A 23,648-nucleotide genomic window follows, 5' to 3' on the forward strand; every position below is an offset into this window, starting at 1 on the left:
ACAATAGATACATGTATCCCTCAGTATGTTCGCTACCAATTGTGACATCACTACTCGGCATGTTAGGTAGAACCCCAGCTCCCGATGGGTGATTCACGCCTCAGTGCGTTGAACTTAAATTGGGATTTTCGTTCATCCGCTGTTTCATGTCCAAAAACAACTTTGGACACACGTTCAGATAAAAAAATATCTTGGATGTAAAATGCTTCTAACAAATACCCCGCGTATAAGTTAGAACTCTCATGCCCAAATTCCCCTTTGGAATCAACACAGAAGGTATACATTCCAACCGAGCAACGATACCTAGGGAAGAAAGGCAAAACTTTAATTCAAAACAACGAGTTAAATTCCTAAATCGTCGACGAATATATAAAACTCTTTAGTTGTTGATTCATTTCATCGAAACAAACAACTGCGGGGGATAGACTATATCGCCTCAGCGAACTCATCTTTGCTTCGAAGCTCGCTTAACTTATCAGAAAGAACAAGCACCGAAAGAACAAAGGTCATCAAAGTATACGAATTGTTACTTTATAAACATACAAGACCAACAGTTCGCTCTCAAGAATACTTTAAACAGTATCAAAATCCTCACGCAACGAGCATTCAGTTCGAACGTCATATTTGAAAATAAAGCAAACATTTTCATTAAGTATGATGAGAACCAAAAACAACAAATTATAATAAAAGTGTTAAAACCACGAAGGGCCCACAATGTCATTACAAGCATGCTTGTTAAAGAAGAATGATTAAAATTACAAGGCCTCATCGGCCTGGGCTTCATCAACATGCCCCAAATCCTACTCAAAGTCTGGGGGAGGTTTGATCACCCCATCTTCAACATCACTAAGATGGTGAATTCCCTCGACACACAAATTGATGCTAGAGTTCACCACCTTCCGCTGAGCCACTCCGCGATCAAAACTAAGCTTGACGGCATCCACCAAGCCTCCTTCCAGCACACTCACCCTTTCAACCATGTCAGCACGCCTAATTAGGGTAGCAATGTCCTCGGTCTCTTCCTCCCCATGAAAGTCCGCCTTCTTCAGAGACTCCTCCAAAGGCAACCTCTCCTCAGCCAGCTTCCGGGAAGACTCGGTCACCTGCTTAATGGCGGTTCTAGCATCCGCCAATTACTTTTCTACAACAGAAACTTGGCGACCACGCTCCTCAGCAATTGACCTCTTGTCAGCGACCTCGCCTTCAAGCTGGGAGACCTGGGCAACTAAAGGGTCCCTCTCCTTCATAGTAGCAATAACTCATTCAATTATTGCCTTGCTCCGGCCAGCAGGACCAAGGTCATGAATAACCCATAGCTCAGGGTCATCCAATGTTATCATGGTTTATGGGTGCCAAGCCATTAATTGGACTTGAACCTTTTGACCGTTGATATTCTCTATTTTTTCTTGGGAAGGGCAAAATTGAGAAAAACCCTTAGATTCTAAGTTCGGGGGTCGTTTTCGCTACGGGAAGGTGTTAGGCACCCGGAGCGATTATGGTACTCCATAAGAGCCGCTCTCCTAAGTTGATTTCTACGCTTTAGTTTTATTGCTTATTTGTAAAAAAGGAAGGTGTGATTAGTTAAGAATAGGGGGTGAGAAGAAGTAGAATTTGATTTTTATTTCGGCTTGGAGGAGTTTTGACTCATTGCCTACGTACCCTTTTAAGGGATCAAAACCGATCGTAGTTCATTCTCAAAAAAAATAGTTTTTGTTTTTGTTGGTTGATTTTAAGTTTGAAAAGAGATTTTGAAGAAAGGAGATGAGAGGCCTCAAGGGCATAAGATTTGGAAAGTGTGAGGTGGAATTAGTCATCTTGCAAAAATAAAGTCCAAGGAGGATTAAGATTTATTGAAAAATTTACTTAAGAAAATAAAGGGAAATAAGGAGTTTTGACTCCATTTTATTTTTTAAAAAGTTTTCAAGTGAGGTTATTTGCATGTCTTGGAAAAGTTGATTTTTTTCTAAGTGTTTAAGCCTAAGCGCTTATCTAACCATACAATCCTATGCATACATCTAAGGTGAGTGTGTGCGTGCCGGTGCGTCATAGTGTCCATAGTCCATATTACAAAAATTCCCTAAATACATTCTATGGCCCCTTTGCCAAGCTACAAACCAATGGTAAAATATTACATCACCGGATGAATTACAATTTGCAAAAAAAAGAAAACTAAACTAATGGAGACAATAGTGAAGATGGTGAAGTGCTATGAAGTGATCAATATGAAAGGGAATGTTAGTAGAAAATGGTAAAAAAAAAGAAAGAATATGGCATGAAGCGATGGAAGAAAGTACGGCATAAAACGGTAAAGTGACGATGAAAATAAGCCGGAAACATGTAATGAATAATGCACATGATGCAAGAACAAAACTCAACACATCAAAACAGTGACATATGCATAGCAAACAGTAGCAAAATTCATATGGAATAGTATGCAAATCAAACATGACGAACACGAACATTATGCACATGAAGTAACAGGTAAAAATGCGAGAAAAGTGACTTAAAATAGTAAAAACCCTTGACAAAACAACACTAAAATTTTTACCAACTTTTCCAAGCAAAATACCACTGAAAATTATCAAGAAAAATAGTAAAATGACATGGTAAATTTCTTGGAATTTATTGATAAAAATTAACATGAACAAAGGGTGCAAACAACAGGCAAGTATGGTGCAAGTAGCAAAAAAAACAACAAAATAAACTGAACGAGGCCCAAACCAAGGCCCAAACACACAAAGGGGTCTGGATGCACAGGAGCCCTTGGATTGATCCAAAGTGCTGAAACCCTAGATCCAAGGGCTCATATTCATCCAGAGTAAAACCGAAATAAACCGCTCTGGTTCACCCTGTCTATAAATATGTTCCACACCGGTTTATTTTCATTTTACTAGTTCCCTTCTCCCTCTTCACACAAAACCTCCTCTCTTCTCTCATCAGGCCTCCTCACCGGAGTTGATGAAGCCACGGCGGAAACCTAAGTGGTTCGCCGGAAGCTTCATCTTCTCCGGTGAACCAGTGCCCAGAAACCAACGAAAATTGCATCAAATCCTTCGCCTTCTTCTTCTAAACATGAATCCATAATCTGTTTTTGTATTCGAATCGTGAATCAACGCAGATCTGATGTTTTCTTTTACGGCTTCGGAAGGTTGGGTTTTCGTTTTTTTTCTTGATAAGATTCTATGGATTTGGCACAGATCTTCGTTGATTCACTTGGATTGATGTTTTTCGAAAGAGATGAAGTGAACAGAGGCTCTAAGCGATGTGGATCTAGAACTTTGACGCGATGTGAAACTGTTTTGAGGTTTTTTTCATCTTTTTCGAATTGAAATGTTTTGATTCGTACAAATCCACATCACATTGGCCTCGCCACTGTTCTTGATGAAGAAAAACTGAGAGGAAACGTTTTTTACGATGTAGATCTTATTGATTTCAGTTTCGGTTTCAAAGGTGTTTTTTGGTTTTCGAATTTTCTTAAACCAAAACGTTTTTTATCACTAAGCTCTACATCGTTCTCCAGTGATTGAACTTCTTTATGAGGAAAACGAGATGTTTGAAGTTATACCTGAGGTTTTAATGGAGATTTTGGTTGATTTTCTTCAGAAAACCGTGATCTGCTTGCTGCGTTTTTGATGATTTTTGTTGTTGAGCCACTGAAAATAAATCAGTATTTTTGCACGCGAATCTTCATCTTCTTCCCCGGTTTAAACCTAGCTTCTTCCCTCTTCTTTCTCTTCACTGCTTCCTCGTGATCAGTGCTTGAGTTCGTCGCGTTTCAGTGATGAACTCGCACTTTGAATTGCGAGGAAATTGGTTCTGTGATGATGATTCCGTATTGAATCTCTGAGAATCAATGAGTAATCAAAGAAACTTTGTTGAATTCTGTTGAATTTGGTGTTTTTGTGTTGATTCGGTGGAAATCAATGGTGGATTGAGGTGGTTAGGGTTTCTGCCATTGATGAACCTTTGAAGCTTTTTTGTTGATTCTGTTTTGATCTAACAGAAAAGAGAGAGAAAGTTGGATTCTGTTTTGGTGAGTTGGCGCTTGGTGAATGGAAAACCTGTGAAATTCATTGCCACTGTGTTGCTTTTATAGCTGACAAGTGTACTGTCTGGCCAATGGAAAACTGACACATGTCCTGGACTTGTGATTTGGGCGCTGCCTTGTAATTTTGGACTTTGAGGACCTCCCTGCAATTTTGTAAAATATGGAACTGGACTGCAATTTTAAAAACAGAACTAAAAAATATAAAAATTGGACAATTTGGACTTAAATGCAATTTTAACAAAATTAAGGGACTAAAATGCAAAGTAAAAATAAAATGAATTAAAATTTGTAATTTTGACCAAACGTAAAGTGAACCTAAAATAAAATCAACAAACGGACTAAAACGAACCAATGGCCTAAATGAGGTACTTCAAAGTAACCTCTCTATGCCAAAATTTTGGGTGAAATGACCAAAATGCCCCTAGGGCTAAAAATGACCTAAACTGACTCAAACAGACTCTGACACTGACTCAGATGCAAACTTGAGATGAAATGTTAAAAATGAATTTGAAAAGACTCAGAGACAGTCACAAGGATGAAAATGGGTCCCGCTGCAGGAAATGACCAAAATACCCTTCTGTATGACTTTCTTGCAAATTTTGAAATAAACTGTGGTAAAAGCAATGTAACGATTCAGAGACACTTTTGAATGACTTACAAGACAAGTAAAGACATTTCGAAAGATTTTATGCAAAAAAAACATAGGTAAAATTGTGATTGAAAACACTGCGTAGCAGAGACAATTTGAACTGTGCAGTTGAAAATTTGATAATTGACAAAGTTTGAAATGAAATTGGGCCCAGTATTTTTAGGTCCAAAAACAGGGTATAACAGCTGCCCCTATTTAAGTTTCTTTGTCTGGAGAGTTAAGAGACGGAGTCTTTGGCTTGACAGGACGAAGATACTTAAATATTAGCATTTGCACTGTGTTTGGACGTAAAAATACGCCTACCCATTTTCAAATAATATGCATGCCATGCATCATTTGGATTATGAATGCAAGACCTCATGGGGATTGGAATTAACAAAATATGTCGTATCCATTGCGGGATTGGTAGACATTGACAAAGATAGTGAATAGCAGAGTAACGGGAAACTGGAAACAAGTTGGACAGGTACAAGCTGTTCTTGGATTCAAACTAGCCACTTGACCGGGGATGAAATAAACAGACAGCTGCGAGTTGTTCTTATGGATTCGAACTGGTCACTTCACAGGGGATAGAGGTTACTGGACAAACATGAGTTGTTCTTATGGATTCGAACTGATAACTCACTTGGGGATATTGGAAAGTGCGAGTTGTTCTTATGGATTCGAACTGGTGACCCGACTGGGAAAAAGAGAAAATTGGCAAGTACGAGTTGTTCTTATGGATTCGAACTGGTGACTCGGCTGAAAACATGTAAAATTGGCAGGTACGAGTTGTTCTTAGATTCGAACTGGTAACTCGACCGGGGTCATGGAAAAGTAGATAGGTACGAGTTGTTCTTGGATTCGAACTGGTCACTCGACCGATAATATAAGCAAATTGATAGGTACAAGCTGTTCTTGGACTTGAACTAGCCACTTGACCAAACAGAAACATATTCACTGGGGATTGGTTTGTTTTGACAAAATATAGATTGAGATTGACTTGACGTCGATTTGAATTGAAAGGTAGAAATTGACCGATATTATTGGCTCACAAGGTTTTGACAGAGAACCTGACATGAGTATTGAATTGAGACTGATGTTGACATTGGAAATGCAATATGCATGGATGATATAACAGTTTCATTAAATGCATGGGCACGTAATATGCATGATTATGCATGTATGAATGCTTGTAATGCATGACTGTTGGCAGTTTGTAGGCACGACTTCACGGGGAAGACAAGACATCAGAGTATTGGGCACGTAGTGGCTCGTGCTATATTACACATTCCTGGAAATCCTCTTTGGAGATGACGTCGTTGGGAGACGTTTCGGAACCATGGCTGAGGGCAGGTAGGTATGCAACTTGCTGGAGACAGAATCTTGGAAGACCCGACTGGGGAAAACGCCGTTGTGCTGGGCATTTCAGCGCTGGGTACGTTGTAGACATTGCATCTGTGGTCAATGCTTTTTGCATGTTATATTCTCATTTTCATTCATCATTTTTTTTTTGCATCCCATTTTTGCCTGGATCGCCCTTTCGGGTTTTCAATCCACCGGGACAATAAATTCTTTTCAATGCCCCATTTTTGCCTGAATTGCCCTTTCGGGTTATCAATCCAGCGGGGTGCTCATTTTTGCCTAAGCCGCCCTTTCGGGTTTTCAACTTAGCGAGCTCATTTATTTTCATGCATTTTTATTCTGTTTTTTCATTCTTGCCATTGACCACAGACTATCCTGGAGGGGAACCTGCTTGTAACATACATTGAAATAGACATCAACATACTCTCGTTCATGCATGTTTCATTTGAATGTACCCTGTTGCTCAGGTTTGCTTTTCAAAATAGACAAAAAGTTTTCAATTTTCAAAATGTTTGTTTCAAGCATTGTCATTATCAAAAATAGAAAGAAAATATTTTTGTATATAACTTTGAAAGTAGAAGAAAATAGAGTTTTCAAACAAAAGCAAAGGCTCAAATTGATGTATAAGAGTGGTGGTCAGCCAAAGGCATGACTCCGCGGATTTACAAAGCTTGGAAAATGGTAATTTTATCGGTTGGTGGTATATTGAACACAGTAATCACTACATTTCCTGGAAATTTTGAATTCACAAGCACAGAAGCTTTAGATGAAGATAGTCATTAACAGCAGCAGATGCCCCAAGGGGGACGGTGGTTGGTCAGATATAGTTACTTGCCTTTTGTTTCAATCTCATTTTTGCATGAACCGCCCTTCCGGGTTTTCGGCTCATCGAGACGCTCATTCTTGCCTGAGTTGCGCACAACCTCAGCGAGCTTTTTCATATATATTATTTTTTGTCCCTTATTTTTGCCTGGACCGCCCTTTCGGGTTTTCAATCCACCGGGAAGCGCATTTTTGCCTAGGCCGCCCTTTCGGGTTTTCGACCTACCACGCTGTTCTTTTCATATTTCTAGGCAAAGTATTTCTTGACTATATCGGCATTCACTGGATTTGGAAGCTCTACACCATCCATGTGTGTAAGGATTAAAGCACCACCGGAGAAGACCTTCTTGACAACATAAGGACCTTCATAGTTAGGCGTCCACTTGCCCCTTGGGTCGGGTTGCTGGCTTATTCTCCTTTTCAATACAAGTTCCCCTACCTTGAATTCTCGAGGATGAACTTTCTTGTCAAAAGCAGTCTTCATTCTTGCTTGATATGACTGTCCACGAGCCATGGCATCCATACGTTTTTCCTCAATCAAATTCAACTGATCATACCGGCTTTGGCACCATTCAGCCTCGGATAACTTTGCTTCCATGATCACACGGAGAGATGGGATCTCCACTTCCAAAGGAAGAACTGCTTCCATACCATATACAAGAGAGAAAGGGGTTGCCCCGGTTGAACTGCGCACGGTAGTACGGTAGCCATGCAGAGCATAGGGTAACATCTCATGCCAGTCCTTGTAAGTGGTTACCATCTTCTGGACAACTCTCTTGATGTTCTTGTTGGCGGCCTCAACTGCACCATTCATCTGAGGTCTATAGGGAGAAGAGTTATGATGCTCAATTTTGAATTCTTCACAAAGAGCTTGCACCACATTGTTGTTCAGGTTGGTACCATTGTCGGTAATAATCTTGCTGGGAACACCATATCGACAGATGATGTTGTTCTTGATGAACTTAGCTACCACTTGCTTGGTCACGTTGGTATAAGATGCTGCTTCGACCCACTTGGTGAAGTAGTCAATTGCCACTAAGATGAAACGATGACCATTTGAAGCCTTCGGTTCAATTCTTCCAATCATGTCGATGCCCCACATTGAGAACGGCCATGGGGATGAAATAACATTGAGAGCATGCGGAGGCACATGAATCTTATCAGCATAGATTTGACATTTGTGGCATTTTCTGGCGTACTGGTAGCAATCATGCTCCATGGCCATCCAGTAGTAACTTGCTCGTAACAACTTCCTTGACATAGTATGCCCTGTAGCATGGGTCCCGAAGGTACCGTCATGTACATCATGCATTAACTGTTCCGCTTCATGTTCATCAACACATCTTAACAATACCATGTCATAATTTCTCTTGTATAGAATCTCTCCATCTAACAGGAATCTACTGGCCAATCTTCTCAGGGTCTTCTTGTCTTGTTTGGAAGCACCCGGCGGATACTCACGGCTTAGCAAGAACTGTTTGATGTCGTAGTACCAGGGTTTATAGCCAACCACATTTTCACCAACCTGATCGATCACATCTCCAATAGCAAACACATGTGAAGGTCTTTCAAGGCGTTGCACTTTAATTACTGGCACATCATTCCAATGGTTTACTCGAAACATGGAGGATAGAGTAGCAAGAGCATCAGCCATTTGGTTCTCATCACGAGGGATATGATGCAGCTCAACCTTTGTAAAATATGTCAGCAAACGTCTCGCATAATCACGATAAGGAATCAACTTAGCATGATGGGTCTCCCATTCACCCTTTATCTGATTGATGACGAGCGCGGAATCTCCATAGATGTCGAGGTGTTTGATTCTCATGTCAATTGCTTCCTCGATCCCAAAAATACATGCTTCATACTCAGCCATGTTGTTGGTACATTCAAACAGAATTCGGGCGGTAAAAGGAATGTGATGCCCCTGCGGGGATACAATGACTGCCCCAATTCCTTTACCATAAGCATTGACAGCACCATCAAAGACTAAACCCCACTTGCTATTGGGATCTGGACCTTCATCAATCAATGGTTCTTCGCAGTCTTTTGATTTTAAATACATGATCTCTTCATCGGGGAAATCGAACTCAATTGGTTGATAATCATCAAGAGGTTGGTAAGCAAGGTGATCGGCAAGAATGCTACCTTTGATTGCCTTTTGAGTTTTGAACACAATATCATATTCAGACAAAAGCATCTGCCAGCGTGCAATCTTCCCAGTAACAGCAGCTTTCTCAAAGATATACTTTATCGGATCCATTCTGGATATCAACCAAGTTGTATGATTCACCAAATAATGACGCAGGCGTTTAGCGGCCCAGGCCAGAGCACAACAAGTCTTCTCAAGCATTGTATACCGAGTTTCGCAATCGGTGAACTTCTTGCTTAGATAGTAGATAGCATGTTCTTTCTTTCCAGTTTCATCTTGTTGACCAAGTACGCATCCCATGGATTCATCAAATACTGCCAAATACATAATCAAAGGCCTTCCTTCCACGGGTGGGACAAGGATAGGTGGTTCCAGCAGGTAATTCTTGATGCTATCAAAAGCTTCTTGGCATTCATCATTCCATACAATAGGCTGATTCTTTCTGAGTAGCTTGAAGATCGGCCCGCAAGTTGCGGTCATGTGAGATATGAATCGGGAGATGTAATTCAAACGCCCGAGGAAACCTCTAACTTGCTTCTCGGTCTGTGGAACTGGCATTTCTTGGATAGCCCGGACTTTATCAGGATCGACTTCAATGCCCTTTTGGCTGACAATGAAGCCTAATAACTTCCCGGATCTGACGCCGAATGTACATTTGTTGGGATTCAATCGAAGCTTGTATCTTCTTAACCTTTCAAACATCTTTGTCAAATACTCAACATGTTGCTCCTCATCTGTTGACTTCACAATCATATCATCCACATATACTTCGACTTCTTTGTGAATCATGTCATGAAACAGAGTAGTCATTCCCCTTTGGTAGGTAGCACCAGCATTGATTAGGCCGAACGGCATCACTTTGTAGCAGAAAGTACCCCATGGAGTGATAAAAGACGTCTTTTCTCTATCTTCAGGAGACATTTTGATCTGATTGTAACCGGAGAAACCGTCCATGAAGGAGAACACCTTAGACTGAGCAGTATTATCAACAAGCACATCAATATGAGGTAATGGAAAGTTGTCTTTTGGACTGGCTTTGTTCAGGTCCCTGAAGTCAACACACATCCGGACCTTACCATCCTTCTTTGGCACAGGTACAATATTGGCAACCCATTCAGGATACTCAACTGTCATGAGGAAACCCGCATCAATCTGCTTTTGAACTTCACTCTTGATCTTGAGGGCCATATCTGGATGAGTCCTTCTCAATTTCTGCCTGACGGGAGGACATTCAGGCTTGGTGGGGATCCGATGCTCCACAATCATAGGATCTAGACCTGGCATATCTTCATACGACCATGCAAAAATATCCGGATATTCCCGGAGGAGTTGGATGATCCTCTTTTTAACCCCTTCCTCTAGAGTAGCACCAATCTTGATTTCTCGCTTGTTCTCCTCGGTACCTATGTTGATAAGCTCAATCTCTTCTTGGTGAGGCTGAATGGCTTTCTTTTCTTGCTCAAGTAGCCGAGTGATCTCATATGGTATGTCATCACCTTCCTCATCTTCGGCTTCATACACAGGGAAATCAAGACTTGGAGGAACCGTAGGATTACTGTGTTCAACGGGTTTACTATGGTTCAACCTGCATATAATGATTGGATGATTTTAGAAAGAGTTTTTTTTTCATGCAGATTTTTGAAATTAATAAGAAAATACAGACGTTTTGGTTTTTTCTGGCATTACCATTGTTTCCAAGGGAAAAAGCACTAAAAAAAAAAAGTAGTCGTGGAAGAAACGACAAAATTTTATTAATCAACGGCAATGCCGAAACAAACATGCTCTTATAGGAAATATCACTCTCGCTTTGGGCAGAGCGAGAGGATTGTTATTTTGAAAACAAAGCACTAAAGCAACAAGACACATTACTCAGAAACATGCATGATTGAAGGAATATCAATGGCATCCCAATCTGTCGCAATGCCTCCTGGTGTAACAAATATAGGCCTGAGACCAGATCCAGTGGCTTCTTCAGAGATGGCATTAACAAACCCTGCACTGTGGAAGACTCCCGAGGAAACCCTTGATGACGGGGAGAACCCGAGACCTTCTTTACGCTTGTTCTCACAGAGCTGTATCACCTTGCCCCAACCGGCAGTCTGACCTTCCTGGATAACCCTCTGAGCATCTTTCAATGAAGCCATAGCAGCCCCAGCTTTCTTAGGCTCTGCATCTTCAATGGTCAAACCTTGGAAAGCAGTCCCTTCAGCAGACCCTGCTTCAACACAAGAGAAGGAAGACAACTGGCTGACTAAGTATGCTTCTTCACCATGGATTGTAACGAGTTTTCCATTCTTCACAAATTTCAACTTCTGATGTAAGGTGGAAGTAACCGCACCCGCATCGTGTATCCACGGTCTTCCCAGCAGACAACTGTAGGATGCATTAATGTCCATCACCTGGAAGGTAACTGTCGCGCCATTTTTCGGACGTCAAGGCCATTTGATTGACTCTTGACTCACTTTTTATCTCACGACCGAACAAATTTTTTTTTTAGGGGAAAAAGTTCCAAACCACCCATTTTGAAAAGATTTAGGGTTCGGGGGTTGGTTATATTTAGGGAAGGTATTAGCACCCTAAATATTCGTAGTACTCTACGAGAACCTCTTGATTTTTATTTAACTTTTTGTGCTTAAACTTGCTTGCTTTTAAAGAGATGAAAATGAAATTGAATTATGAGTTGATAAAGAAAAGAAAATTGATTTTAATTGAAGAGAAAAAAGAAAAATGTTTTTTAGTTGATGATTGAAAAGAGAAAAAAAGAAAATTGTTTTTTAATTGATTTGGAAGGACAAGGTCCTCTGCCTACGTACCCGTGAGGGATCAAAACCTCGTAGTTCGGGGTAGAAATTGACGTTTGATTTGTTTGGTGTTTTTTATATGTTTTGAAAAAGGTTTTGAAATAAAAAGCCAAATGGCAAGTGAGAATTGATTTGTGTTTTTTAGATTGAAGAAAATTGACTTGAAGTTGAATTAGAATTGATTTGAAATTTGATTAAGAAAAATAAAATAAAAAGACGGTCACTTGATTTAAGATCAAGGTTTACTGTGAAAAGTTCTTTTTATGAATTTTTGATATTTGAATGTTTTTGTTGTTTTTGAATAAAGATATGAAAATTAAATAAGCAGAATGAGAAAAATGAAGTTAAGCTAAATTGTGAAATTATTTTAACATGGACCAGAATATTCTGGAGAATAATTAAGTTAAACAAAAATAAATAAATATTAACATTTAAGTTTGGACCAGAGCACTCTGGATTAACAAAAAATATAATATTAATAGTTAATATAGGACCAGAGCACTCTGGATTAATTTAATTAACAATGACCAGAGCACTCTGGAGAATAATTAAATAAAAATATAATATTAACAGTTAATATAGGACCAGAGCACTCTGGATTAACAAAAATATAATATTAATAGTTAGTTTAGGACCAGAGTACTCTGGATTAACAGATAGAGCGAGAATTAAAATGCATGAAAAAGAAATTAGAAAAATGAGATGCTGGGGTGTGTGAGCAGTAAAAGAGGGTGCAGGAAATAAAATGAGGAGGATTGGGCCTTGGGGAACAAATCTCGGCCGTTGATTTGATCAACGGCCTTGATTGGATCTGTTGAAGAAGAGGGGTATAAATACCCATTCTTTCCTTTTTTCTTCATTTTTTCTTTCTTTCTCTCTCTCTTCTTCTCTCACTCTCACGTATTCTCTCTTCTCTCTCTTCCCTTTCTTCACCTTCTCCGGCCAGGTTGGGCCTTCCGGCGCGGCGGCCGGCGAGTCCTCGCGGCGGCGCCACCGCGCCGGAGTTAAAAACGTGTCCTTTTTTTTTATTTTTTCGTCCTCTCTCCTTCTTTTCTCTCCTTCTTTCCGATTTTTAACTCAAAAATGCTCAAAACCCAACGGTTTGACCTAGATCTAAAAGGAAAGAAATATTACTTTTTTGGTAGATCCGGTTTGAATTCGAAACCGGAAGTGGTATGGTTTGGATTTGATTGTTTGTTGTGCTAGAGTTATGTTTTATGACGGTTTGGTGATGGTTACTGAGTTTGATTTTGGTTATTACGTGTTTGTGGGTTGATTGGTGTTGAGTTACGGCTGTTTTTGAGATTTGTTTGTGGCTTGTGTTGGTAACTGATGTTATAGCGCTGACAGTGTTTGGTATGGCGGTACGGTGTTGAACTATGGTTTTGGTGTTTGGAATTTTTGTGTTACTGGACTCTGTTGATTTCTTGCAGGTGAGAAATGTTGTGTCTGTGTGCTTAGCCGTGGAATGTTTCTCTTGTTGGGCCCACTTTTTCTTGGCTGCATCTGTGTTTGTATATATAGAGCTTGAAATGAGCAAAATTTTTGTTGCTTGGAGAGGAGACATTACAGCCTGTTTTTAGTTGTTTGTGAGCTGTGTTTGGGACATTATCGGACCAAATTTTGATTTATTTTTGGACATTAAAAAAATGAAATTAAAGGACTAAGGATAAATAAAACAAAAATAAGATAAAATAAAGGTTAAAAAAAATGAATTTAAAATTAATAAAAGATGGAAATTAAAATTAAATGAAAATTGAGAGAAGAGGGCCCGACTCGGAATCAACTATGAGGTATTTTAAAATACCTCCCTGCCGAAATTTTTGCTCGAAAGGCTGAGACCGGTCGGAGTTAAATGACACGTGTCAAGCTGCCTTAGGTCAAAAATTGGGGTATGACAGATGCCCCTATTTAAGTTTCTTCGTCCGAAGATTCGAAGATGGAATCTTTGAATTGACAGGTCGAAGAGACTTAAATACAGAGTACACCATTTTTTGACCTAAGATGCTATGAATGCATTTGATGCAAGAATGAGTGCATGATGACATAGGTGACTCGACTGGAATGAGAAACAACAATAAGATACCCAACACTCGCTAGAGAAAGGGATCCTGACTCCGCTAGGGGAATGTAGTTTCACTGGGGAAAATGATTGTCTACTACCTGTATGATAGGTGATTGAAATTACCTAGTGACATCACTCGCATAGCTTCACGCCAGGGATGACACTTTGAAATTGAAATTTGAAATGGAAATTGACTAGTGTCATGACTAGAACGGCTTTACGCCGGGAATGACACTTTTGTAATTGAAAATTGAAATTGACTGGAAACGGGTTCAAGCTGTCCTTTTGTAGGAAACTTGCCGCTTGAAATTGAATGAAAATAGGTTCAAGCTGTCCTTTTGTCGGAAACTTGCCGCTTGAAATTGACTGAAAATAGATTCAAGCTGTCCTTTTGTCAGAAACTTGCCGCTTGAAATTGACTGAAAAATAGATTCAAGCTGTCCTTTTGTCGGAAACTTGCCGCTTGAAATTGAATGAAAATAGATTCAAGCTGTCCTTTTGTCGGAAACTTGCCGCTTGAAATTGAATGAAAATAAATTCAAGCTGTCCTTTTGTCGGAAACTTGCCGCTTGAAATTGAATGAAAATAGATTCAAGCTGTCCTTTTGTCGGAAACTTGCCGCTTGAAATTGAATGAAAATAAATTCAAGTTGTCCTTTTGTCGGAAACTTGCCGCTTGAAATTGAATGAAAATAAATTCAAGCTGTCCTTTTGTCGGAAACTTGCCGCTTGAAATTGAATGAAAATAGATTCAAGCTGTCCTTTTGTCGGAAACTTGCCGCTTGAAATTGATTGATTCGTGACATCTCTTGACCTGACACACTGGGGATGACACCTTTGATGTAAATGATGATTACAAGCTGTTCATTTGTTAGAACTTGCCACTTGACATAATGATGAAACGAGGACCGAACTGAGGGGATATTATCAAACAAAACTTTGTGCGATTGATGCAACCATGTACGAATGATGCGGTGCATATGTTGTATAAGAATGTATGAAAGTGTTGATGCATGGATGTCTGGGTGTATGAATGTATTAACGTCCGAAAGCATGAATGTATTTATTGTATATGATAGATAGACTCGATGAGACAAGACAAGACTTGGTAAGGTGGAAATTGGACTGACATCACAGTACTATACACTAGGCGAACTTCCTTGGAAATGACCTCATTGGGGACAAAATATCAAACATATGCCTTATGGGGACGAAACCCATTAAAAGTCTGGAAAAAGTCGCCATTTGTAAGCTGATACATAATGTTCTTCTATTGACACACTTCCGTCGTTGTGCCCATTTTTTTGAATTTTCAACAGCGTCCAATCATGCTTGTCTGGTGGGGTCTAATCATTCTTTGAGGAACGTGCTGACGCATGCTTCCTTCACTCTCAAGTCCTAATATGTACTTGTGCATTTATGCCCCTTTTTTAAAAAGACATGGAAAAAAGTTTTTTTTTTTTTTTTTTTTTTTTTAGAATTCTACTTCGAAATATTATCATCAAACAATGGAAAGAACTTTAAAAATAGAATAAAAGGGGAATTTTAAACAGAAGGGCCATAGGCTCAAATATTATTGATTGAATGACAGCCTGCAGATGGCATGACTTCATGGATTTTTTTTACAAAATTTGAAAAAAAATGGTAATTTTAAAATGGGAAGGTACATTGAATTTCATAACCCCATTCCCCCTTAGAACTCTTGAATTCTACTGCTTTTGATGCTTCAAATTTGGAGATTCTTTGATAGTAGACATGCCCCAAGTGGATTGTGCCTGACTGGACGCAGTTACTTTGTCTTTTTCTTTTTTATCCTTAACTTTTGCATAGACCGCCCTTTCGGGTTTCCAGCCTATCAGGATAATGATTTCTGTTTAATGTCTCTAATTTTTGCTTGAGCCGCCCTTTCGGGTTTTCAGCCCACTGAGACGCTCATTTTTGCCTAAGCCGCCCTTTTCGGGTTTTCGACTTACCGAGCTGTTCTTATAACTTTTAGACAAAGTATTTCTTGACTGCATCTGTGTTCACAGGACGTGGAAGTTCTTCACCATCCATGGTTTGAAGAGTCATGGCACCGCCTGAGTAAGCTTTCTTGACAACATACGGGCCTTCATAGTTAGGCGTCCACTTGCCCCTAGAGTCGGGTTGGAAAGTCAAGATCCTTTTGAGCACAAGATCACCTTCTTTGAATTCACGGGGATGAACTTTCTTGTCAAAAGCCTGCTTCATCCTCTTTTGATACAGCTGACCATGACAAAGAGCAGACATGCGCTTTTCTTCGATCAGATTCAATTGGTCATACCTACTTTGAACCCACTCAGCCTCTGATAATTCAGCCTCCATTAAAACTCGTATTGAAGGAATCTCAACTTCTATGGGAAGTACTGCCTCCATGCCATATACCAAAGAGAAAGGGGTTGCCCCTGTTGATGTGCGTACAGAAGTACGATATCCATGTAATGCAAAGGGAAGCATCTCATGCCAATCTTTATAAGTCACCACCATCTTCTGGATGATCTTCTTTATATTTTTGTTTGCAGCTTCAACAGCACCATTCATCTGAGGTCTGTAAGGCGAAGAATTATGGTGTTCGATCTTGAAGTCATCACACAATTCTTTCATCATCTTGTTGTTCAGATTCGTCCCATTATCTGTAATGATCCGGCTAGGGACACCATAGCGGCAAATAATATGATTCTTGATAAACTTGACTACCACCTGCTTGGTCACATTAGCATAAGATGCAGCTTCAACCCATTTGGTGAAATAGTCAATAGCCACTAGAATGAAGCGGTGTCCATTTGAAGCTTTGGGTTCAATTCTTCCAATCATGTCAATGCCCCACATAGAGAATGGCCACGGGGAGGAAAGAACATTGAGTGCAGTCGGCGGCACATGAATCTTATCGGCATAGATTTGACACTTATAACACTTCCTGGCATGCTTGTAACAATCGGCTTCCATTGTCATCCAGTAATAACCTGCTCTCAATATCTTCTTGGCCATTGTATGTCCGCTAGAATGAGTCCCAAAGGATCCTTCGTGTATTTCATGCATCAATAAGTCTGCCTCATGTTTGTCAACACATCTGAGCAACACCATATCGAAGTTTCTTTTATATAAAATGTCCCCGTTCAGGAAGAAATTGACAGACAATCTTCTTAGAGTCTTCTTGTCTTTACTGGATGCTCCAAGTGGATACTCTTGCCTTTGAAGGAAACATTTGATATCGTGGAACCATGGCTTGTCATCAACAACTTCTTCAGTGGCGAATACATGAGCGGGTCTCTCAAGACGTCTGATATGGATCAGTGGTACTTCATTCCGACGATTTACTTGGTACATTGAAGACAAAGTAGCCAGAGCATCCGCCATCTGGTTCTCATCACGAGGAATATGGTGTAGCTCGACTTTGTTGAAGAAGGTCAGTAATCGTCTTGCATAGTCTTTGTAGGGAACCAAGCCGGGGTGACGAGTCTCCCATTCTCCTGTGATTTGATTGATTACAAGGGTTGAGTCACCATAAATGTCGAGGTTCTTAATTCTCAGATCGATGGCTTCTTCGATACCCATGATACACGCTTCGTACTCTGCCATGTTGTTTGTACAGTTGAACGTTAGCCTGGCCGTGAAAGGGATGTGTGCACCTTTAGGAGTGACAATGATTGCCCCAATTCCGCTACCATAAGCATTAACAGCTCCGTCGAATATTAGACCCCATTTTGATTCAGGCTCTGGACCTTCCCCGAGTAGCGGTTCGTCACAATCTTTCATCTTCAAATACATAATCTCTTCATCAGGAAAGTCGAACTTGATGGGCTGATAGTCTTCAATTGGTTGGTGAGCCAAGTGATCAGCAAGGATACTGCCTTTGATTGCTTTCTGGGTACGATACTCAATATCATATTCGGATAATAACATCTGCCACCGGGCAATTCTTCCTGTCAAAGCAGGTTTCTCAAAGATGTACTTGATCGGATCCATCTTAGATATCAACCAAGTAGTATGACTAATCATATAGTGACGGAGACGTTTAGCAGCCCAGGCTAGTGCGCAACAAGTCTTCTCGAGCATGGAATAGCGAGATTCACAGTCAGTAAACTTCTTGCTCAAATAATAAATGGCATGCTCCTTTCTTCCAGTTTCGTCTTGTTGTCCGAGCACACAACCCATGGAATCTTCTAGTACAGTCAGGTACATGATTAGTGGTCTTCCTTCAACTAGAGGGATGAGAATCGGAGGTTCTAGTAAGTACGCTTTGATGCTATCAAAAGCTTTCTGGCAATCTTCTGTCCAATCAATCCCTTGATCCTTGCGGAGGAGTTTGAATATCGGCCCACATGTTGCAGTCATATGAGAGATGAAACGGGAGATGTAATTCAGTCGTCCGAGAAACCCCCTTACTTGTTTTTCTGTTTGCGGAGCTGGCATTTCTCTGATGGCTTTGACCTTGTCTGGATCTACTTCAATACCTTTCTGACTAACAATGAAGCCCAGAAGCTTTCCGGATCTAACACCAAAAGTACATTTGTTGGGATTCAGACGAAGTCTGTACTTTCTTAGCCGTTGGAACATCTTTAGCAAATACTCAACATGTTGTTCTTCAGTGATTGACTTGACGATCATGTCATCCACATAAACCTCAATCTCTTTGTGTATCATGCCGTGAAAGATAGTAGTCATACCCCTTTGATAAGTAGCTCCTGCATTGATCAAACCGAACGGCATTACTCTGTAACAGAAAGTGCCCCAAGGTGTGATGAAAGACGTCTTCTCTTTGTCTTCGGGCGCCATCTTGATCTGATTGTAACCGGAGAAACCATCCATGAAGGAGAACACTTTGGATTTTGCAGTGCTGTCAACTAGTACATCAATATGAGGTAATGGAAAATCATCTTTGGGACTAGCTTTGTTAAGGTCACGGTAATCAACACACATTCTGACTTTGCCATCCTTCTTCGGAACAGGCACTATGTTGGCTAGCCATTGAGGGTATTTTGATGTAACGAGGAAACCTGCATCGATCTGTTTCTGCACTTCCTCTTTAATCTTGAGGGCCATATCAGGGCGGGTTCTTCTTAATTTCTGCTTGACCGGCGGACACTCGGGTTTCAAAGGTAAATGGTGTACCACGATATCAGTATCCAGACCCGGCATATCTCGGTACGACCAAGCGAACACATCAACATATTCTTTGAGAAGCTCTATCACTCGCTTCTTGACACTTGCCTCAAGTGATGCCCCAATCTTGATCTCCTTCTTGTCTTCTTCGGTACCCAAGTTGATGGCTTCTAATTCTTCCCTATAGGGCTGAATGATCTTTCTTTCTTGTTCAAGTAGCCGAGAGATTTCGTCGGGAATCTCTTCGTTCTCTTCTTCTTCCGCCTCATACACAGGGAACTCAAAGTTGGGAGAGATCATAGGGTTATGTTGTTCAACGGGTTCATTGGTTTTTAATCTGCATATATGATTGATGATTTTAGAAAATAAGTAAGTGCAGATTTTTAGAAGGTGATTATATTTTTTGTTTTTTGTATTACCATTTTTTCTAAAATCATAAAAGAAAACAAGGCAAAAAGTCGGGAACAAAACGACATTTTTATTTGATTGATGATAAATTCTTGAAGCAAAAAGCCCTAGATAGATTCACTCTCGCTTGGGGCGGGGCGAAAGGATTTTCTTTAAAAAAACATAAAAGACGAAACAAAGTGCATTACTTGGATGAATGAGCAATAAAAGGAACATCTACAGCAACCCAATTGTGGCTAGACCCTCCTTGTGTCACAAAGCTTCGTGGCACTCTTTCGGGATTATCTTCAATGATTGCATGAATGAACCCAGAGCTGTGGAAAGTACCTCTGATTGGTTCGACAATGATTTTAGGCTTGGACAAATCAGCTGATGGGCAGAAACCCAGTCCTTCTCGGCGCTTGTTCTCTGGCAGTTCTATCAACTTTCCCCAGCTGGGAGAGCCTCCAGCTTGTATCACTTTTTGAGCGTCTTTTAGAGAAGAGATAGATGACTCACTCCTCTTGGTATTCTCTTCTTCTATGGCAAGTCCTTGAAAAGATGTCCCTTCAATGCTATCGGCTTCGATGAAGGAGAAAGACGATAAATGACTTACTAATAAAGCTTCTTCACCATTTACCGTTACCAGCTTCCCATTCTTCACAAACTTTAACTTCTGATGCAAGGTAGACGTTACTGCCCCCGCTTCATGAATCCAGGGTCGGCCTAGTAGACAGCTGTAGGATGCTTGGATGTCCATCACTTGAAAAGTAATCTGGAAATCCTGTGGCCCAATTGTAATAGGCAGAATCACCTCTCCGAGAACATTCTTCCTCGAACCATCAAAAGCTTTTACCATTACTCCACTTTGTCTCAAAGGTGTACCCTTGTAAGTAAGCTGATCATAGGTTGTTTTGGCCATTACATTTAACGATGACCCGGTATCTACCAACACATTTGACAAAGCATCAGTCTTGCAGTTCACAGATATATGTAATGCCAAATTATGGTTCCTTCCTTCCTCTGGGAGCTCTTCGTCACTGAAACTCAGATTGTTGCATGCAGTGATATTCCCCACTATTCCATCGAATTGTCTCACAGTCACATCATGGTCTACAAAAGCTTGCTCCAAGACTTTCATCAAAGCTTCCTTATGAGCCTCAGAATTTAGTAACAAAGACATTATGGATATTTTTGACGGAGTCTGCATCAGTTGATCAACCACTTTGTACTCACTTTTCTTTATCAGCTTGAGAATCTCATCAAAATCAGAACATGCCTTGGTCCCGCTAGTCTGACCCACATCTTTGATTGCACCGGAATCTTTAGTCCGAGTTTCTTCCGTTACCGGAGCGTCAACTTTCTTTGGAAACACTATAGGGATAACACGCCCATTCCTCAATACTCTACTATCTTCGGCAATATTTTCCACAGAAGGCAAAGGTGGTATTGGAACTTCACGACCACCTTCTATCATAGTGGCATTGTACTTGTAAGGAATTGCCTTCTCAGAAGTATAAGGTATTGGACCAGGCAAGCAAATCACTAAAGGAGCAGCAACTGACTTCCGACTGTCGTAAAATATCTCCAAAGGCTCTTCAGGGGTTATAACACATACATTGTCACATTTTCTTTCAACAACCAGTTCTCCTTGGTTCAGCAGTCCTTGAATATCATCTTTCACTTTCTGACAACCCCAGGGGTTCAGAAGGCACTCGTTGCAGCCATCATGATCATGTTTAAAGAGGTTTACTTTGCATAACTTGGCATGTAATGGGACCAAAGGTGTTCGGATTTGTTGAACGTCGAGAATATGGTGAGTCTCTTGGCAATCTTCGACCATGTTGACAGTTGCAGCACCATGGTTTGGTAATGGATTGGTTTGAATATTTGGCGCTGAGTCTGTGAAGGTTATCTTCTTTTCTTTGATTAGCCTCTGTACTGCATACTTAAAGGCATAACAACTTTCAATATTATGACCTGGGGCCCCTTGATGGAAATCACAAGTCTGATCAGGTCTGTACCATGCTGGCAGTCTTTCTGGTACTGGAGGAGGAGGCCTGGTTTGAACCAAGTTATTTCTGAGTAATCCTGGAAGTAACTCCGCATAGGTGACGGGAATTGGGTCAAATTGCATTCTTTGTGGTCGAGGTTGCTGTTGTTGATAGGGATGTGGGGGATTTTGTTGATATGGTTGTTGTTGGTATGGACGTTGCTGGTATGGTTGTTGGGGATATTGTTGAGGGTGTTGAGGATATTGTGGGAATTGAGGCTGGCTATTTGGGGGATGAATAATATTGGCAGCAGGTGCGATGGCAGCAATGTGTTGATAGGTTGGATAAGTTTGCTGAGGCCTTCCTTGGGCCACCATACTAACCTCATGTTCTTTCTTTCTCGGGATGTGGTTGCCATATTTCTTGGTTCCACTGGTAGAAACTCCATCTTTTACTAAACGTCCTTCTCGGACTCCTTCTTCCAACTGCACACCCATGCCAACCATTTCAGCAAAGTTTTTGGGCGTACTTCCGACCATCTTCTCGTAGTAGAACTGACTGAGAGTTTTTAAGAAAAGTTTGGTCATTTCCTTCTCTTCTATACGTGGGCTGACTTGGGCAGCAACATCTCTCCACCGCTGAGCATACTCTTTGAATGTTTCTTTGACCCCCTGAGTCATGGCCTGAAGATCACTTCGGTCTGGAGCCATATCTACATTGTAATTGTATTGTTCCACAAAAGCTTCACACAGATCATGGAAAGTTTGGATCTTTGTTTTGTCCAGATTCATGTACCACTTTGAGGCGGGACTAGCCAAGCTCTCCTGGAAGTAATAAATAAAGACCTGATCGTCCTTAGCATACGCGGACATCCTTCTTGCATACATTGTTAGATGTTCCTCAGGGCAGGAGTTCCCTTTATACTTCTCAAAATCTGGGACCTTGAACTTATGAGGTATCTGGACGTTTGGCACCAAACAGAGGTCATAAGCAGTTTTTCCAAATCTTTCTTTTCCGCGGAGAGCTTTCATCTCACGGTACATCTCATCATACTTCTCTTGTAAATCCTCCACTTGACCATAGGCCTTCATACTCCTTGAATGGAAGATGGGTTCTTCATTTTGTGGAGCAGTGTGAATCATAGGTGCTGAGTAAGTCATGACAACTGGGGGAGCTCTTACAGGAGGCGGAGGGACATGAGTCACCTGATGAGTAGGCATCTGAGCTTCACAAGCAATGGGACGAAGTATTTCGCCAGCAGTAAAAGGCGGGAACCAAGGCACGGAGAGTTGTGGAGCAGAGTGTGTCGGAGTGTCAGCACATATTGTCCATTCAGGGATGGCAGAGGAAGATGCTTCAGCCTGAGTATTGGTGGGCGGTGGAGGAGCTTGTGTTTGTGCATGAATTTGTGCTTGAGCTTGTGCTAGAGCATGAGCTTGAGCCTGAGCCTGAGCTTGCTCTTGGGTCCGCATATCTGCCATCGTCTTCATCATTTCAACCATTTCGTCCATCTTAGTCTGCATGGCTGCCACTTCTTCACGGAGCGCCCGATTCTCTTGCTCGAGAAAATCCATCTTTCTTTTAACAGTTGCACGAGTGTAATGAGTACGAGTAGACTTGTAGTGGATGCGCGGTGCCACCTTTGAAACGAGCTGACCTTTGATTGGAGAAGAAAATTTGTGTGAGACTTGGATTTGAGACTATGAAATGCAAGATGATGCATGATATGCTTATGCAAAAATAGACACATTTTATTTTTTTATTTTTTTTTATCGAAGGACTTATAAAAGCTATTTTGTAAACATTATAAAGAGATAGAGGATAGACTTATAAAGATAATTCCCTTTTTACAAACTGAGCCAAGGGATAGACTCCAAAGTTCATAAAAGAAAGCGAAAACATAAAAGATAAGAACATTTTGGGAAATTCTTGAGCCCCTGAAGTAGACTACTCCTCGGAATCTGAATGCGCGTCCTTGAAAAAGTCCCAACGCTCCTTTGCGCTGATAAATTGTGCGAGCCTTGTGCTCTGAGCTTGGATCTGAGCATCTTTTTTTACTATTTGTTGCTTTTGCTTGCGAATCTCATGATCCTGTTGTTCTATTTTACCACTCATAGTTTCCATCTTGAGCATAGCCTCATCATACTTTCTTTTCCAAATGGCACCTACACAGCTTGACTCGGCCAATTCCTCTTGGCACTCTCCCACCGTTTCAGGAGCCAAGGGTAAGGATGGTGCTGGGGTAGTTGAAGATAGGTATCTTGGG

The 23,648-nt window shown here is 40.8% G+C and overlaps 1 pseudogene; it reads right to left on the reverse strand.

The window, feature by feature from the left end:
- Nucleotides 1-800: 800 nt before the first annotated feature.
- Nucleotides 801-22,956, reverse strand: LOC120577488 (uncharacterized; annotated as a pseudogene).
- Between the last annotated feature and the right edge of the window lie 692 nt (nucleotides 22,957-23,648).

This window comes from Medicago truncatula, chromosome 8 (assembly GCF_003473485.1).
Source record: "Medicago truncatula cultivar Jemalong A17 chromosome 8, MtrunA17r5.0-ANR, whole genome shotgun sequence".
NCBI classification, from domain to species: domain Eukaryota; kingdom Viridiplantae; phylum Streptophyta; class Magnoliopsida; order Fabales; family Fabaceae; genus Medicago; species Medicago truncatula.